Raw genomic sequence first — 16,671 nt, 5'->3', positions numbered from 1 at the left:
ACTCGTCGTCCGATCGAATCGCGCCTCATGATGTGAGGGGCCGGGGGGTATTACCAAACCCCAGCCCGATCTCAAGTATCTATCCCAACACGAAAGATATATTTTGAGGTTGGGGCATCCGGGTATCCAGGCTACTGGAGCGCGCCCAACGTAATATCAGACTTGCGTCATTAAAAGTCCTAATGAGTCTTATATTAGTCTATATAACGATTTTACATATATGGTACAAAATATATGATAGCGAGAGACATGATTCGCGTCCATTCATTCCGGTCATGTCTCTCGCTATAGTATATTAAAGGTGATTTTTACAGTGGAATCATTGGGGTCTACAACAGGAAATCTGTTTTTCCCATCTACTCTATCTTTTTTCTGTAACGAATCTAGAGTGTGAACTAATCATATCTTGCCATCGGTAGGCTCAATAGTTCTCGGTAAAGCACCCAATACAATACTCTTACATTACGAAGAGTCAGCGTAGAACAAACCACAGAAAGGAGACATTTCAATTTTGCCGCCACAAGTTTGTACCAATTATCCCCGACTTGCACAAGCCTCGATTCCGTGAATGCCGTCGTTTTCATGGCCTGACGACATAGCGAAAATATGTTGAGGGGCGGGTGTCAACGCCCTCAAAATTCTCTTTCTCAAACAGTGAGATTAATTAAGCATAGTCTGTCTGCAGAACCCGTCCCTCAAATTCAGAAAATGGCGTTTCAGAGGGTCCAGATTTCAAAATTTCAAGGGACTTTAATACCTTGCGGCGGCTTGCGCCTTCGCGCTCGAAATCGTGAAAATATGTAGAGGGACATCGCGCCCATAATAACTTAAGCTAAAACCATGTGTCTTTCTAATAGAATTGCCATGAAACTTAGCTCAGTCTGTCAGCAAAATTTGCCCGTCAAAATGCAGGAAAGGGCATTCAGAGGGTCAATTCAAAATTTTCCCGGAGGCCGAGCGTGTCCCCAGACTCCATAGCCGGACTGTCGCGCCTTCGGTGCGACGCGTCGCCTCTGTAGTTCATTCTAATGATGCTGAAGAAGAGTGATAGACGTCATTCGAAACGTCCGTCACTAATCTCCGAAAATTAGGAAAAGATTGAGTTGTCTTTAAACACTTTACGTTGACGGTAGTTGGCCCAATACCCTGGGAGCCAGCCTGGATCGGGCAGCTAGGATATTTTATTCGGTGGCCCAAAGCAGTCAGCCCGCGCATCTCCTATTAGCGCCCCTGGGGTTTAAACCCAATGAGGTCCACCTGCCCTTTTCCAGGAAACGTCAGTTCATGCATATGACTTCTAAAAATAACTACGTTAAACGATATACGTGTACTGACATGTTGCGTTAATCTGTTCACAGCGGCAGAAGACGGTCTCATTCCTTTACCTACGAATCTGTACGGAAAATATTTCCCACCTGTAAAAAAATTGGTGACAACTTCAGAAATCTTGACGCTTGCAGTGCTGGTGCTGTTCTCTCACGACTTCCGTCTGCAAATGCTGTCTATCCAGTTAATCTGTCTCTTCACGTTGCTTGAGGCAAGGAGGCTATAAAAAAACTCCTTGCTTGAGGCAAAATGGCTAAGTTCAAAACCGGGACGTGCGAAATATAGATGTTCATTGTGCAAGTCAGGATCTAATTTGTATAATGAATGCAAATGCACGGCATTCCATCCACGGAAGGACTCTCAAACATTTGTAACTGACAAAGAGAGGTGAATCGTTAGATGTCAATTATACAAATGCATGACTCATTTACACAATTTCCCAGGAAATACGTGTAATATTATTATTTTTTTCATTTATTGAACAACAACGTACAGAACAGGACAGAGAGGTGATGCACTCTAACAGACATGCTAATATCATCACCACCTCTCAAAAAAAGATAACGTTACAGCTGACAAAGACGAATAAAATAACAACTAGAGTTCGGCGACCTCATACCTCCATGAAAATTTAGAGCTTTTGTAAATTTCATGCAATTGACTAATACATTAACATAATTTATGCGTGTTGTTGTTCATCATTGACTAACATACACATGTCACAAGTATAAAATTCCAATCATTAGACTTAAAGCGGCTTTGTAATTTGTACATAAATTATGCAAATAAGTTCCTCATTACCATATTTGGTATCTGCTTATATTCCATCTATCATAATTAAGAGGCTCTGTCTGTAAAAACCAAGCATAGGGTGGCCAAACTCAAAAAATCAATTTTCCTTAAATTTTGTGTGGTGGTAGGGCCTTGGTCCAAACCTACAAAAATGGCAAAGTTTTAGATCTGCGGTCACCGGTTGCCATGGCAACGGCTATTTTTCAAAATGGCGGATTTTCACCAAGGGAAGGCATGGTCGCGTCCAAAATAGATCTTCTTTGGACTCCTGTAGCCCCCACAATTTAACAGATATTTTATTGATTCTCGCATATGTTATTACCCCTATTCTAATGAACAAAATGATATATAGTGATGCTCAAAATGTTTTTGTAGTCAGGTGCAGCAGATGTTTAAAAATGATGTGTTTTCGTGAATTTCCAAAATTGGCAAAAATCCATTTTTTGACCATTTTTATTGACCATTAGCTCATTAGCAGGCAAATCAATTTGCTTCATTTTCGGCACAGTTATAGTTTGAACCTTTGTATACATCATATGTAAAAATAAATTTGGGCCTTTTACGTATCGGACCGTGGTGGCCCCCAGAGTAAACCAATATTTCCATTTCAAGAAAATCGTAACCATAGAATTATTCCTGGAAAAACAGTCATAGCTTACCAGAAATGAATCTCATTATCATTGTATGTAACAGAGGAACTTACCTATCACTTCTAAAAGCAGGGTTGTTTTAGATTTTTTTATAATTGCCTTTAAAATGATTTTATTGAGTTTTTTTGGTCGTTTTTAGACCAAAAAATGTATCTTTTGGCCCCAGCACTCTGGTATTACAAGCAAATGACCTGAAATTTGGTATGGGAATGTCCTGGACATGTACACACATGGGTTGATAACTGGTTTGCCATATGATAGAACAAAATGCTGAATTTTGTGACTTATTTGGGGCATTTTCGGCCCAAAAACTACATTTTTGGCCCCAGCACCCTGGTTTTACAACCAAATGACCTGAAATTTAGTATAGGAATGCCCTGGACACATACGCACATGGATTCAATAACACTTTTGGCATACTGTTCAATAAAATGCAAAGGTTTGTGATTTTTGGTTTATTTTTTTCCCAAAAAAGTACATTTTTGGCTCCCCTACCCTGGTTTTACAACTGAATGACCTGGAATTCGGTATAGCAATGCCCTGAACATATGTACACATGGATTCAATAACATGTTTTACATACAGTACAACAAAATGCTTAATTTTGAGATTTATTTTACAAAAAAGTTATTTTTTTGCTCCTGTTCCTTGGTTTTCCAAGTAAATAACCGGTAAAAAATCGGTATACAAATGTAGAATCGCATTTGAAATGGCTTTTATAACCCGTTTTTGCATACAGTGCAACAAAACGCTTAATGTTGTAATTTTTGGTCATTGTTTTACCCAAAGTACATTTCTGGCTCCTTTTTGTAATTTTTGGCCCCAAAAGTACATTTTTGGCCCATTAAACCCTGGTTTTCAAAGTAAATGAAATTCGGTATAAAAATGCCCTGGACACATGTACACATAGAGTCAATAATAATTTTGGCATACTGTGCAACAAAATGCTTAATTTTGGTCATTTTTTTTACTAAAAAAAAGGTACATTTTTGGCTCCTGTACCCTGGCTTTACCATTGAATGACCTGCATTCGGTATTGGAATGCCCTGGACATATGCACTGATGGATCCAATAACAACACGTTTGGCATACAATACAACAAAATGCTTAATTTTGGGCCATTTTTTTAAAACAAAAAAGTGCATTTTTGGCTCTTGTAGCCTGGTTTCACAACTAAAAAAATTTAGACGACTTGAACTTTGGTATAGGAATGCCCTGGACATATGCGCACATATGTCCAGGGCATGCTTGTCATACAGTACAGCGAAATGCTGAATTTTGTGTGTGTTTTTTTGCCATTTTTTTTTACAAAAAAAATATTTTGGCTCCTGTAAAAAAACCTGTTTCTCCAATTAAATAATCTGAAATTCGGTATGGGAGTGCCCTGGACACTTTAATAACACTTTTTGGCAATTTACAATTTACAAAGACACGTCATCTTTTAACATCTGCTGCACCTCACTACAAAAACATTTCGAGGATAACTTAATATCACTTTTCTTATTAGAATATGGGTAATAACATATACGGGAATCAATAGAATATCTCTTACTTTCTGGGGGTTTTTGGAGTCCAGGAGGTAATTTGCCTGTAATGCCTAATAGGGAACAGGAGCTAGAAATGTACTTTGGGTAAAGCAATGACCAAAAAGTACAACATTAAGCGTTTTGTTGCACTGTATGCAAAAACGGGTTATAAAAGCCATTTCCGATGCGCTCCTATACCAATTTTTTACCGGTTATTTACTGGTTATTTACCAGGGAACAGGAGCAAGAAAATGACTTTTTTTTTGGTAAAAAAAATGGCAAAAATCTCAAAATTAAGCATTTTGTTGTACTATATGTAAAACATGTTATTGAATCCATGTGTGCATATGTTCAGGGCATTGCTATACCGAATTCCAGGTCATTCAGTTGTAAAACCAGGGTAGGGGAGCCAAAAATGTACTTTTTTGGGAAAAAAATAAACCAAAAATCACAAACCTTTGCATTTTATTGAACAGTATGCCAAAAGTGTTATTGAATCCATGTGCGTATGTGTCCAGGGCATTCCTATACTAAATTTCAGGTCATTTGGTTGTAAAACCAGGGTGCTGGGGCCAAAAATGTAGTTTTTGGGCCGAAAATGCCCCAAATAAGTCACAAAATTCAGCATTTTGTTCTATCATATGGCAAACCAGTTATCAACCCATGTGTGTACATGTCCAGGACATTCCCATACCAAATTTCAGGTCATTTGCTTGTAATACCAGAGTGCTGGGGCCAAAAGATACATTTTTTGGTCTAAAAACGACCAAAAAAACTCAATAAAATCATTTTAAAGGCAATTATAAAAAAATCTAAAACAACCCTGCTTTTAGAAGTGATAGGTAAGTTCCTCTGTTACATACAATGATAATGAGATTCATTTCTGGTAAGCTATGACTGTTTTTCCAGGAATAATTCTATGGTTACGATTTTCTTGAAATGGAAATATTGGTTTACTCTGGGGGCCACCACGGTCCGATACGTAAAAGGCCCAAATTTATTTTTACATATGATGTATACAAAGGTTCAAACTATAACTGTGCCGAAAATGAAGCAAATTGATTTGCCTGCTAATGAGCTAATGGTCAATAAAAATGGTCAAAAAATGGATTTTTGCCAATTTTGGAAATTCACGAAAACACATCATTTTTAAACATCTACTGCACCTGACCACAAAAACATTTTGAGCATCACTATATATCATTTTGTTCATTAGAATAGGGGTAATAACATATGCGAGAATCGATAAAATATCTGTTAATTTGTGGGGGCTACAGGAGTCCAAAGGAGGCCGATTTTGGACGCGACCAAGGCCGTCCCTTGGTGAAAATCCGCCATTTTGAAAATGGCCGTTGCCATGGCAACCGGTGACCGCAGATCTAAAACTTTGCCATTTTTGTAGGTTTGGACCAAGGCCCTACCACCACACAAAATTTAAGGAAAATCGATTTTTTGAGTTTGGCCAACTTTTTCTGATTTTGCTTGGTTTTTACAGACATCAGCTCTTAATAAGTGTTACATTTATTGAAGTCCAGTTATTAGTAATAATGGTATTATACAATTTCCTCATTAATTATGCAAATAAGGTCCTCATTTGCATAACATGTATATCATTATGAACACCTTTGCCTAAGCTACCTGCACCCCTAAAATGATGCCAATTCGTCAATCCTTTCTGCAGTTATCCACTTTGGAATGTCTTGACAAAAACGCCCCTGCAGTTCTGAAATTACATGTTAGGGGGCTGAAATCTGCCCCACTTTGTCATGTCACTGCAAGCTATCTACCACCCAAATGTCAAGACTATGTCATGTCCGGGACAAGAGATACATGAAAAAACTGCCATGATAGAATATTCTCATTAATTATGCAAATTTACTCCTATTTTGCATAATTGGTATCTTATCTTGTACAACATTGTCTAAGGTACCTACATACCAAAAATCATGAAAATCCATTGTTCCCTTCTTGAGTTATCCTCTTCAGAAGTTTTTGACAAAATGCCCCTGCTATCCCACACCTAGTCGGTAGGGGGCCAAAACTTATGTCACTTATTCCTGAGCACAAGAGCTATCTAACACTCAAAAATCGTGACCATAGCGTGTTCAGAACACGAGATAGCAAAACCGGAAGTTGCGCTGCAGTACCAAGGGAAGCCGCTAGGGGGCCCAAAATCTAATCGCTTCTAGCTTTCATCGCACCCCACCAACACACCAAGTATGAAACTAATCCATCCAGCCGTTCTTGAGTTATCTTGTTGACAGACAGACAGACAGACACACACACACACACACAAACGCTGGGTAAACTATAACCTCCATGACATTTCATGGAGGTAATAACAACAACGAGCAACTCACAGCAGATTACAAACGGTCCGGGTAGTTCCAGACACATATAGTACAACAAGTTGTTGACTGAAGGGTTTAAGAGTGAGTGGTTACAGGCCATGGAAACGCCGGCATCCACGAAATCGAGGCTTGTTTCAGGCGCAAGGGATGATGGGTACAAACTTGTGGCGGCAAAATTGAAATTTCTACTTCCTGCAGTTTGTTCTATACTGACGCATTGTAATGTAGGGGCATTGTGTTGGGTGCTTTCCTGATCAGTATTGAGCCAAACAATGTCGAAATATGATAAGGTCACTTTCCAAATTCGTCCCAGAAAAACAATGGAGTAAATAGGAAAAAACAGATTTCCTGTGAAATAATTCCACTGTGAAAATCATCTAATATTATGAATAACGTTAATATGAAAACATCAAAATTTTCAGCACAAACTTTTCTAAGACTGTACATGAAAAAAAAATTGAATGCAAATGAAGACAATAAATTTTAAGCACATGGTAATAATTTTGATGTAACATTAAGGCCAGAGGTTTATCAGAAAAATAGTGAAGAGGGAAAAACAGGCGTGGCCTGCATACAGTTTATTATGATAAAAAGGTGATATGACATAGAGTATCTTCTTGTTTAAAGTATAAATTCTATGTTTAAAACTTTTATTCATATTATTTTCCCAATATTATATTTCATAGATATCTCTTTATAGAATACTGTAGATTCATTCATTTGTACTACTGATATTGAATTTGATGTAACACATGTAGTTGGTAACAGACTTGCCAGGTTCATCTTACCATTTGTACATTAAACAATATCATTTAGTGTGCATCAGAAAATATGTTTTAATGTGTGTCAAAAGAAATATACAAAAAGTGGTAACATACAATAGACCTAACATAAGGTGATGAAATGTAATATCAAACCAGTAGTTCCTATTATAGTGATACTGATCACAATGCATCAGATATTACACAAAGTTGTCTAAGAAGTTACTAAGATATAAAGATACCACAGGGTAATATGCTGCACAATCCTTGTTTGCTAAGGCCCCTACAATTCCCTATGTATGGGGGAGTGGTATAGGAGCCTTGGTAATCTAACTAGGATAGCACACAGGCTAGGATATTCTTCCATGCCAAGGGAAAAGAAAACAATGGACACACAATAGATAAAGTACATTTGTTTCAGTCCTATACTAATGTCAATTCTACTATTTCAAGCTAATACAGATATACTATATATATTTTTCAAGTTACACTTTCAGGTAAGACATCATTGGTTCATAACATTGAGCATTACAATGCACAACAATACACTGTGTTTATCCAGCCTCCTTTCAATCAAAGACAGTAGGGTAAAGTTGGAAAAGAGGTATAACAAATCATAGAAATAAATTACAAATCATCAACAATGCAAATAGTAAACACACAACTTAAATACACAGTAGCTATAAAATATGTATGTATTGATGTTTTCATTCTGTGAGTATTCCAGGTCTGTGAATCATAACAGGGTTGGTGAGAGAATCTGATGTAAGGCTGTATTGAACTCCACAGTCCTGGTTCAGAGCAAACCAATAATTTTCTGTCCTTCAACTGGAAAATAAAGAGAGAGAGGATTGTGATTGTAAGTGCTTCTTTTCTTTCTGTTCATTGTCTTTCAACAAAGTTATCTATACTACTCAAATAATGTAAAAAAAAATCTGATTGCATAACATCAAACTAACATGGACAATAACATTTCTGTGCATACCCTTGAATGATTTGTATACATTTGTTGTTTTTGTTATGTTCATATTCAAAAATTTGAATCCTGAGTCATAGTTATTAGGAGCAATATTTATGAAGCTCTATTATGAGGTGAAACATGTTTACAAGATCCAAACAGCCATGGATTAGAAACATTTCTTTACCATTCTTGGAAAATGGGGGAGGGGGGTTTGGCATGATAAAGCATTGTACACACATATATATATACTGCTGTAAGAACTGTAATCTAAGTATCTTACACTTATCAAAGTTTGATGCAGATATAGGTAACATTATGAACATGTTAAGCTTATCCCAGTGCTTGAAGTTAAGACACTTTGAACAATACAACTGAAGAAAACAAAACTAAAGACAAGCAAGTCAATATTTCATTTCTGGATCAAAATTCAGCATCTCTGTACTTTTCAGGATATGTTGATGTAACATATACTAGTATGCATTCTTGTTTTCATTCACTTGAATTACACAGCTTACTTTTTTTTTAATTCATCCTACACACAGTGTACTTCACAAAGTGCAAACAATATGGCTGCTGGCCCAAATTCAGGAAGGTTTGACTGTCTATAAAATACTAAAACAAATGAGTGGATCTCTCCAATATACAGGCATATGTTAGAGTAATATGTGAAGTTATGTTTTAAATAACTTTGAAACAAATCAATTGATTTCTTTGAATCTATCCCAGTCATTACAGTTAGACTGCATATAGTGTAAACAATATGGCTGACCACAATTCAGGAAACTTTGACTGTCTATGATATCAAATCAAATGAGTGGATCTCTCCAATATGTAGGCATATGTTAGAGTGATATATGCAGTTATGTTTTCAATTACTTTGAAAAGAATCAATTGATTTCATTGAATTTATCCCAGTCCTTAAACTGTATACAGTGTAAACAATATGGCTGACCAAAATTCAAGAAACTCTGACTGTCTATAATACTAAATCAAATGAGTGGATGTCTCCAATATCCAGGGGCATATTAAAGTGATATATACAGTCATGTTTTTAATTACTTTGAAAATAGTTAATTGATTTTTTTGAAGTTATCTCAGTCATTAAAGTTCACTTAGTATTAACAATATGGCTGACCAAAAGTCTACAAACTTTGACTGTGAATATTTACAGATCAAATGAGTGGATCTCTCCAATATCCTGGAGTCTGGTAGAATGATATATGTAGTCATGTTTCAATATACTTTTTTAAAAAATCAATGCATTTTTTAAATTTCTCCCAGTCCTTGAAGGTCACACAGTGTAAACAATATTGGTAAGCAAAATTCATGCAACTTTGGCAGTCTGTATTTCAGGATCAAATAATCAAATCTCTCCAATATTCCAGAATATGTTAGAGTAGTTTATATAGGCATGATCTCAAATATTTTGAAGAGGATTAATTGATTTCTTTGAATTTATCCCAGTCCTTGAAGTTCACACAGTGTAAACAATATTGCTAAGCAAAATTCATGCAACTTTGGCAGTCTGTATTTCATGATCAAATGAATGGATCTCTTCAATATTCTAAAATATGTTAGAGTGATTTACGTACTCATGATCTAAATTACTTTGAAAAAGATTAGATGATTTTTTTGAATTTCTCCCAGTCCATGAAGATGACACAGTGTAAACAATATTGCTGAGCAAAATTCAAGCAACTTTGGCAGTCTGTATTTCATGATCAAATGAATGGATCTCTTCAATATTCTAGAATATGTTAGAGTGATTTAAGTACTCATGATGTAAATTACTTTGAAAAAGAGAAATGGATTTTTTTGAATTTCTCCCAGTCCATGAAGATGACACAGTGTAAACAATATTGCTAAGCAAAATTCATGCAACTTTGGCAGTCTGTATTTCAGGATCAAATGAATGGATCTCTCTGATATATTGAAGTATGTTGGTGTGATTTATGTAGTCATGATCTAAATTACGTTCCAGAAAATTGATTGATTTTTTTTAATTTCTCCCAGTCCTTGAAGTTGACACACTTTGTCTCCTTGGCTGCAGAGGGTGGGAGGGGGGCAAATACATTGTGCATTGAATTTTTCGAGATCTGCTGCATCGATTACTCTCAAATTTTTCGTGTGCTAGGGGTCCATGTAGTAGTAATGACAAAACGAGTTCAAATGCGATTTGGAGGTAACGTACTTTCTCAAGTCGAGATTGATGTCGCCAGAGGCTCCAACCTTATGTCTCATAGGGTATATTCGGTAGAAATTGGGCAATCGGCTCCTCATAGAAGTATCAATGTCATGAAAGATAAAGGACACACGTATCTCCCGCCTATACGTACCTTGTGCGTAGTCATCCATGACCATCCCGGTGAGCAGTGGTCTGTTTTCTTGCACCCACTTCGGGTTTCCACCAAGAGCCGCCATCTTGGATGGCGGCCATCTTGTAACAAGCCTAGTTAACCATAAAGCATTGCGCTTCCCCACCAGTGTACTTCTCACTATGGTGGTTACAAAGCGTTTAGTATCTACAATATAAATCTTTTTTTTTTTTTTTACCTCCATGAAATGTCATGGAGGTTACCCTGCGTTTGTGTGTGTGTCCGTCTGTCAACAAGATACTAGTAACTCAAGAACGGCTGGATGGATTAGTTTCATACTTGGTATGTTGGTAGGGTGCGATAAAAGCTGGAAGTGATTAGATTTTGGGCCCCCTAGCGAATATCCTTGGTACTGCAGCGCAACTTCCGGTTTTACTATCTCGTGTTCTGAACAAGATACGGTCCCAATTTTTGGGCGTTAGATAGCTCTTGTGCTCAGGAATAAGTGACATAAGTTTGGGCCCCCTAGCGTCTAGTTTTGGGATAGCAGGGGCATTTTTGTCAAAAACTTCTGAAGTGGATAACTCAAGAAGGGAACAATGGATTTTCATGATTTTTGGTATGTAGGTACCTTAGACTATGTTATACAAGATAAAATACTAATTATGCAAAACTAGATCACATTTGCATAATTAATGAGCTAATTCTATCATAGCAGTTTTTTGTACGTATCTCTTGTACCGGACATGATATGGATTTGATATTTGGGTGGTAGATAGCTTTTAATGTCATGACAAAGTGAGGCAAGTTTCAGCCCCCTAACATTTAATTTTGGAACTGCAGGGGCGTTTTTTCAAGACACTCCAAAGAGGATAACTATAGAAAGGAATGATGCATTGCCATCATTATTGGCATGCAGGTAGGTTAGGCAAAGATGGTCATAATGACATACATTCTATGCAAATGAGGTCTTAATTTGCATAATTAATGAGGAAATTGTACAATTCCATTGTTTTCAATACCTGAACTTCAGTAAATGTAACACGTGCAAGTTATGATAGGTGAAACATAAGCAGATACCAAATATGCAAATGAGGAACTGATTTGCATAATATATACAAAAATAGCAAATCCGCATAATGACTTATGATGGAAATTTTTTACTTGTGACATGTGTACGTTAGTCATTAATGAACATCGCCATGCATAAGTTATGTAAATGGTATGTCATGTGCATGAAATTTACAAAAGCTCCAAATTTTCATGGAGGTATGAGGTCGCCGAACTCTAGTTTACAATTAAGTTTAGAATTCTGCTGTTTGTATCGTATGGCAAGAAAGGTGAACCCCTTAATAGTAGATGGATGCGGGGTGATTCCAGAAGACTGTTGAAATCAAGAGTGTTACTTACTAGATTCTGAAGATTGCCGAGAAAATTAATTCTTTGTTGTTTATAGGTAGGACAGTATAACAAGAAATGTACAACGCGTTCGCATCGACACCCACAGTTCACCTGCTGGACTATATTACGTACAAATAAGCTATGATTCAGACTGCAGGTGCCGATGCGAAGACGTGTGAGGAGTAGTGTCTACCAGACTCCGGATCGCTGGAAAATCGTAGAAATGGAACAAATAGAGAGGAATATAACCGGCCAGGGAACAGCTCGCGATCCTACCCCGTGCTGTTCCCTGGCCGGTTATGTTCCTCTGACCGGCTTACTCCTCTATTTGTTCCATTTCTACGATTTTTCCAGCGATCCGGAGTCTGGTAGAGACTATGAGGAGGGCGCAGGTGTACCGAGGGCCGTGACTAAAATGTTTATTGAGGGAGGGGGGGGGGGGTACTAATTTGACTAATTTCTTTCATGCAATTAAAGTTAAGTGAATGAACAACAATGTCAAGACCATTCCAATGTTGTGTTGCATAAGGAATAAAAGACTTTTGGTATCGATTTGTGGCGCAAATGGGTAGCTGTAGGTTGTGTTTGTTGCGAAGATTATTAATTTATGTGAGGTCGAAGCAGAAACTTGGGAGGGATCAAGTCCTTAAGATACAGTGACGAGTGTGGCCGTTAACTATTTGTAAAACATGATCAAGGAATGAACATATCGCAGATCAGAGAGTCTTTCCCAACCAACTTCAGAAAGGAGCGAAGACTATGAAGAACCTCTTACTGGTCCTGGGAATCACATAAAGTACATCCATGCCATATAATATCGGCGCACTCAAGAAGAGGACGGATTAAGGACTTGTAAATGGTATCTAGGAGGTTTAACCTCCTTGATGGCATCAAGTACTGTTCGTGGTAATCTAAATTTCAATTTGTTAAGTGAAGACACTCTTTTGGATGCCTTGGCTATCATATATGAAATATGTATTTCCCAAGACATCGTGGACGTTAAAATAGTTGCTTATGAGATTTTTACAGACACAATTATTGAGGAAAAGAGGTGGAAGGTAAGGGGGATTCAATTTCTTAGAAAAAAAAAGCATTTCTTCAGTCTAACTACATGAGCCATCTTCGGACCAAGATGATATCTTCCTCAGGTCATCATCATGTCGATTGGCTGTAAAGTTGGGATTTTCCACAACATCCAATAACAAACTCTATTTAATAGTGGTAAATGGCGGGAATTTTATTAGCCTAAGTACCATCCTCCGTAGTGGTTTGCAAGCGAAAGTACTGAGCCAGCGGTCACTACTCACGCTAGAATTTTATACTCGCGGCATTAGGAATTTAAAAAAAGGTGAACATTATTAGTAAGAGTAAAACCAAGCAGGTCAGGGCCTCATTTACATAGCTTATGAGGTCGTAGTTAAGAACCTCATAGTTATGATATTGATCATGAGTGTTCATCGAGTTTGAGTAAGACCGTGCTGCCAGGAAATACGACGTACGTATTGGAGCCTGTTGTGTGGACAACGTCGTAGTTCGACCGAGTACGTCGTGCCTTGTCAGATATTGTTAAAGTATACGTCGTAGTTGAGTTTTCACAGGAGAAAACCAAAATAGAAAACCATAGTGGTCTCTAGTTAAGGTGCCCTCTCACTGCACTTGCGGGGTTCGTTCACTGCGTCATTGTTATTTTCTCCGATATTTCACGATTCAGATATTGTGTAATACCATTAAAGTTTTACTTAGAAGACGACAAAATACACAAAAAGTAATAAAATTTGTTTTTTATCCCTGAAATTCGTTGAGTGCCTTTTAAACCCCGCAGTGACGCAAGTGCAGTGAGAGTGCATCTTGACTCTCCAAGCAGAGGTTAGCCTACAGCCTGTTTTGGACGTCTTTTTATGCTTTTTTATCGGGTTTTCTATTTTGTCAGATTTTCTTTTTGCCCGCCAGCCAAACTGCCGGATAAAATACAAAGCCCGATATTAAAAGGGCCCAGAAAGACATCAAAGACCAGCCAAAACCTAAATTTGGGGTCACACATGCGTATATATTCAAGTCCGTTTGAGGTGCGTATGAAGCTCCTAGTCTCTGCCAGGCTCCACAGATCGCGGGAAAAATAGTACAAATTGGACAAATATAGATACAAAATATGCCAGATGAGGTAACTGACCGAGCGACCCAGCTAACTCGTCTGACATGTTACCTGTTTACGTTTGTCCAATTTCTATTATTTTTACAACAACCTGTGGAGCCTGGTAGAGGCAAAAACCCCCATGCGCGCCTCATACGGACTTATATACACGCACGTGTGACCCCACCTTAACCTCTGTCTGGAGAGTGGTCACTAGCACAGATTTGACTGTACTGCATTATAGTGACGTTATTGAGAAATGAATTTACAGCACTCGACAGCATGATACTATTGTGTCATGTAATTCTTTTATAGTTGATACAGTTCTATTGCAATCAGTGATCTAGAGTTACAAGACTAGTATACTCTTGTGTATTTAAAACATAAGAGATATGGTCATATGTGCATGGGTCCCTTTGCAAATATACAATGCATTCTCTGTTCATGAAATTACAAATTTACAAATAATACAGTTGGAACTACAGAACGTTACATTCTTGTGCTGTAGTTAACAGCATTATTGTCACACAAAATTAATATGTTTCTTAACATACATATATCATTGTGCTAAATGATATGAACTTCATTACAGACTTGCCTAGATCTCTATGTTATTTTTTTGCATAAGACCAAAATCAATTCAATTTCTTGCTTCTCCAATTTTTGCAGGGAGAGAATGGAGCAGGCAAATAAGAAGCAAATACTAAGTGTTCTCCTGCGATAGACCAAAAGCCACCACAGGAGCCACAATGTCAGCATACCTGGCTGACTAATGTTTCAAACATTGAATCAGATGGAAAAACTGTAAACAAGTAAAATAACGATTTTCGTCAACTGTTGGTATAAAAATATAAGCATTTGGGGGTTGATTCAAATCCTGAACTGTGCATGTGATATTTTATCTTTTCAAATCAGAAAAAAAGTGAAACGGCAAATTCGACAAACAAGAAATTGAACTGGCAATTGGCCTAAGGTCACAGCAAGTAAATTTTATGGATGACATCAGCGCGCGCATTAATTTTCGCCTGATTTCAGAAAAAAAAACAATTTTTTTTCTTCTGAAGGGATGGTAAACATGACGATAAAGTACCAAAATGAGCAAATATGTTGTATTGTTGTACTTGTACTTGTAGAAGTGACACTTGCGACGTACCCAGGACTGTAGTTGTAGAAATGAAACTTATTGGATAGTTGTTAAAGTGACACCAATATGGAAGCCATGAGTGTGGTTACCAACTTTGTTGCCAGTCTACCACACTAGTGTCACTTTTACCGCACCAGTACATGTCTTGAATACAGGAATGAATGCCTTGTTGGCTCTGATACCATGTTTTGTCCCTTTAATTCTTGTTACAACATTCATCACAACTTTATGGTGCCTATTTTTGAAAATGTAGCCATCTTGTTTTTTTCCACCCATCTTGTTTTTTTTTCGCCCTATCGCACTATTTTTGCAGTCTGCAGAGGATGTCATCCATAAAATTTACTTGCTGTGGCCTAATGACGGATCAAAACTGATTTTAGTTTTATATATATAAACCAGGGTCTGAGAGTTCACAAACACAGAAAACATTACCTGAATCAGAGAAGTTTGTTGTTAGGAGGTCTTGGCTTCCAATAATAATTCAATTCTTAACTATCTTCCATACTTGCAGATGTTATAGGAATATATCTAAAATAAAGACAACTAAACATTGTTATGTGTTTAGTCTATCTGTATGTATAGTTGTTCTGTCTTATGTTGCTATGGGCCAATGTACCTGATATAAAGAAATTCCATAATTATGAACAAAAATATTACCTTTAAGCAAGAACAGCTAAAATACAAGACTTAGTGTGAGTCTTAGTTTGAGAGAAAAATCTACAGCAAATATTTCTTCATGGAATAACAAAGTTTGTTACAAAATGTGTACAAGTATGTCAGAATGAACATGGATGAATGTCGGAGTAAGAAAACGCTACAGCTCAACACAGAATTTTGTGTTAAAAAGGTCCATATGTGAATTCAACCTGGATCGAGGACAATCATCACAACAAGTGTCTGGCTTTCATTCATTAAATTCAACTGCAAAGGGTGCTGACATAATGCTGTTACTATAAATACTCAGATAACTCTGGATACAGAGTGAAAATCTAGTCCAGTTGTGAAATACATAAGCAATGTACATCAACTACATATGGGTAAAAGCTGGCATATTGTGTAAAAGGGCACCATTTTATTACATTAGTCCTGTACAAATTTGACAGAAACACTCGTATTACATAAACAGGATTGTTGTAGGGCTGTGGATGAATTTTACTACTTATTTTATTTGATAGGCCCCAATCTGAGATAAATAAATTTGTTGAATGAGTAATTCATTTCATGTGGCCTAACGGTACACACATTTTCCATGCCACTGCAGTGGGGTTGCTTAATATGCATACAATACATTAACCTGATGTGCAGAAAACTGC

The 16,671-nt window shown here is 37.2% G+C and overlaps 1 long non-coding RNA gene across 1 annotated transcript; it reads right to left on the bottom strand.

Moving 5' to 3' along the window:
- Positions 1-7,255: 7,255 nt before the first annotated feature.
- Positions 7,256-10,873, bottom strand: LOC118418635. The gene is made up of 2 exons (XR_004831476.1): positions 10,704-10,873; positions 7,256-8,234 (listed from the first exon to the last, which is right to left on the bottom strand). It is a non-coding gene; the product is annotated as an uncharacterized LOC118418635 (long non-coding RNA).
- Between the last annotated feature and the right edge of the window lie 5,798 nt (positions 10,874-16,671).

Source organism: Branchiostoma floridae, chromosome 6 (assembly GCF_000003815.2).
Source record: "Branchiostoma floridae strain S238N-H82 chromosome 6, Bfl_VNyyK, whole genome shotgun sequence".
Taxonomy (NCBI): domain Eukaryota; kingdom Metazoa; phylum Chordata; class Leptocardii; order Amphioxiformes; family Branchiostomatidae; genus Branchiostoma; species Branchiostoma floridae.
Note: the sequence above shows the minus strand (reverse complement) of the source record. Positions and strands in the feature narration are given on the sequence as shown.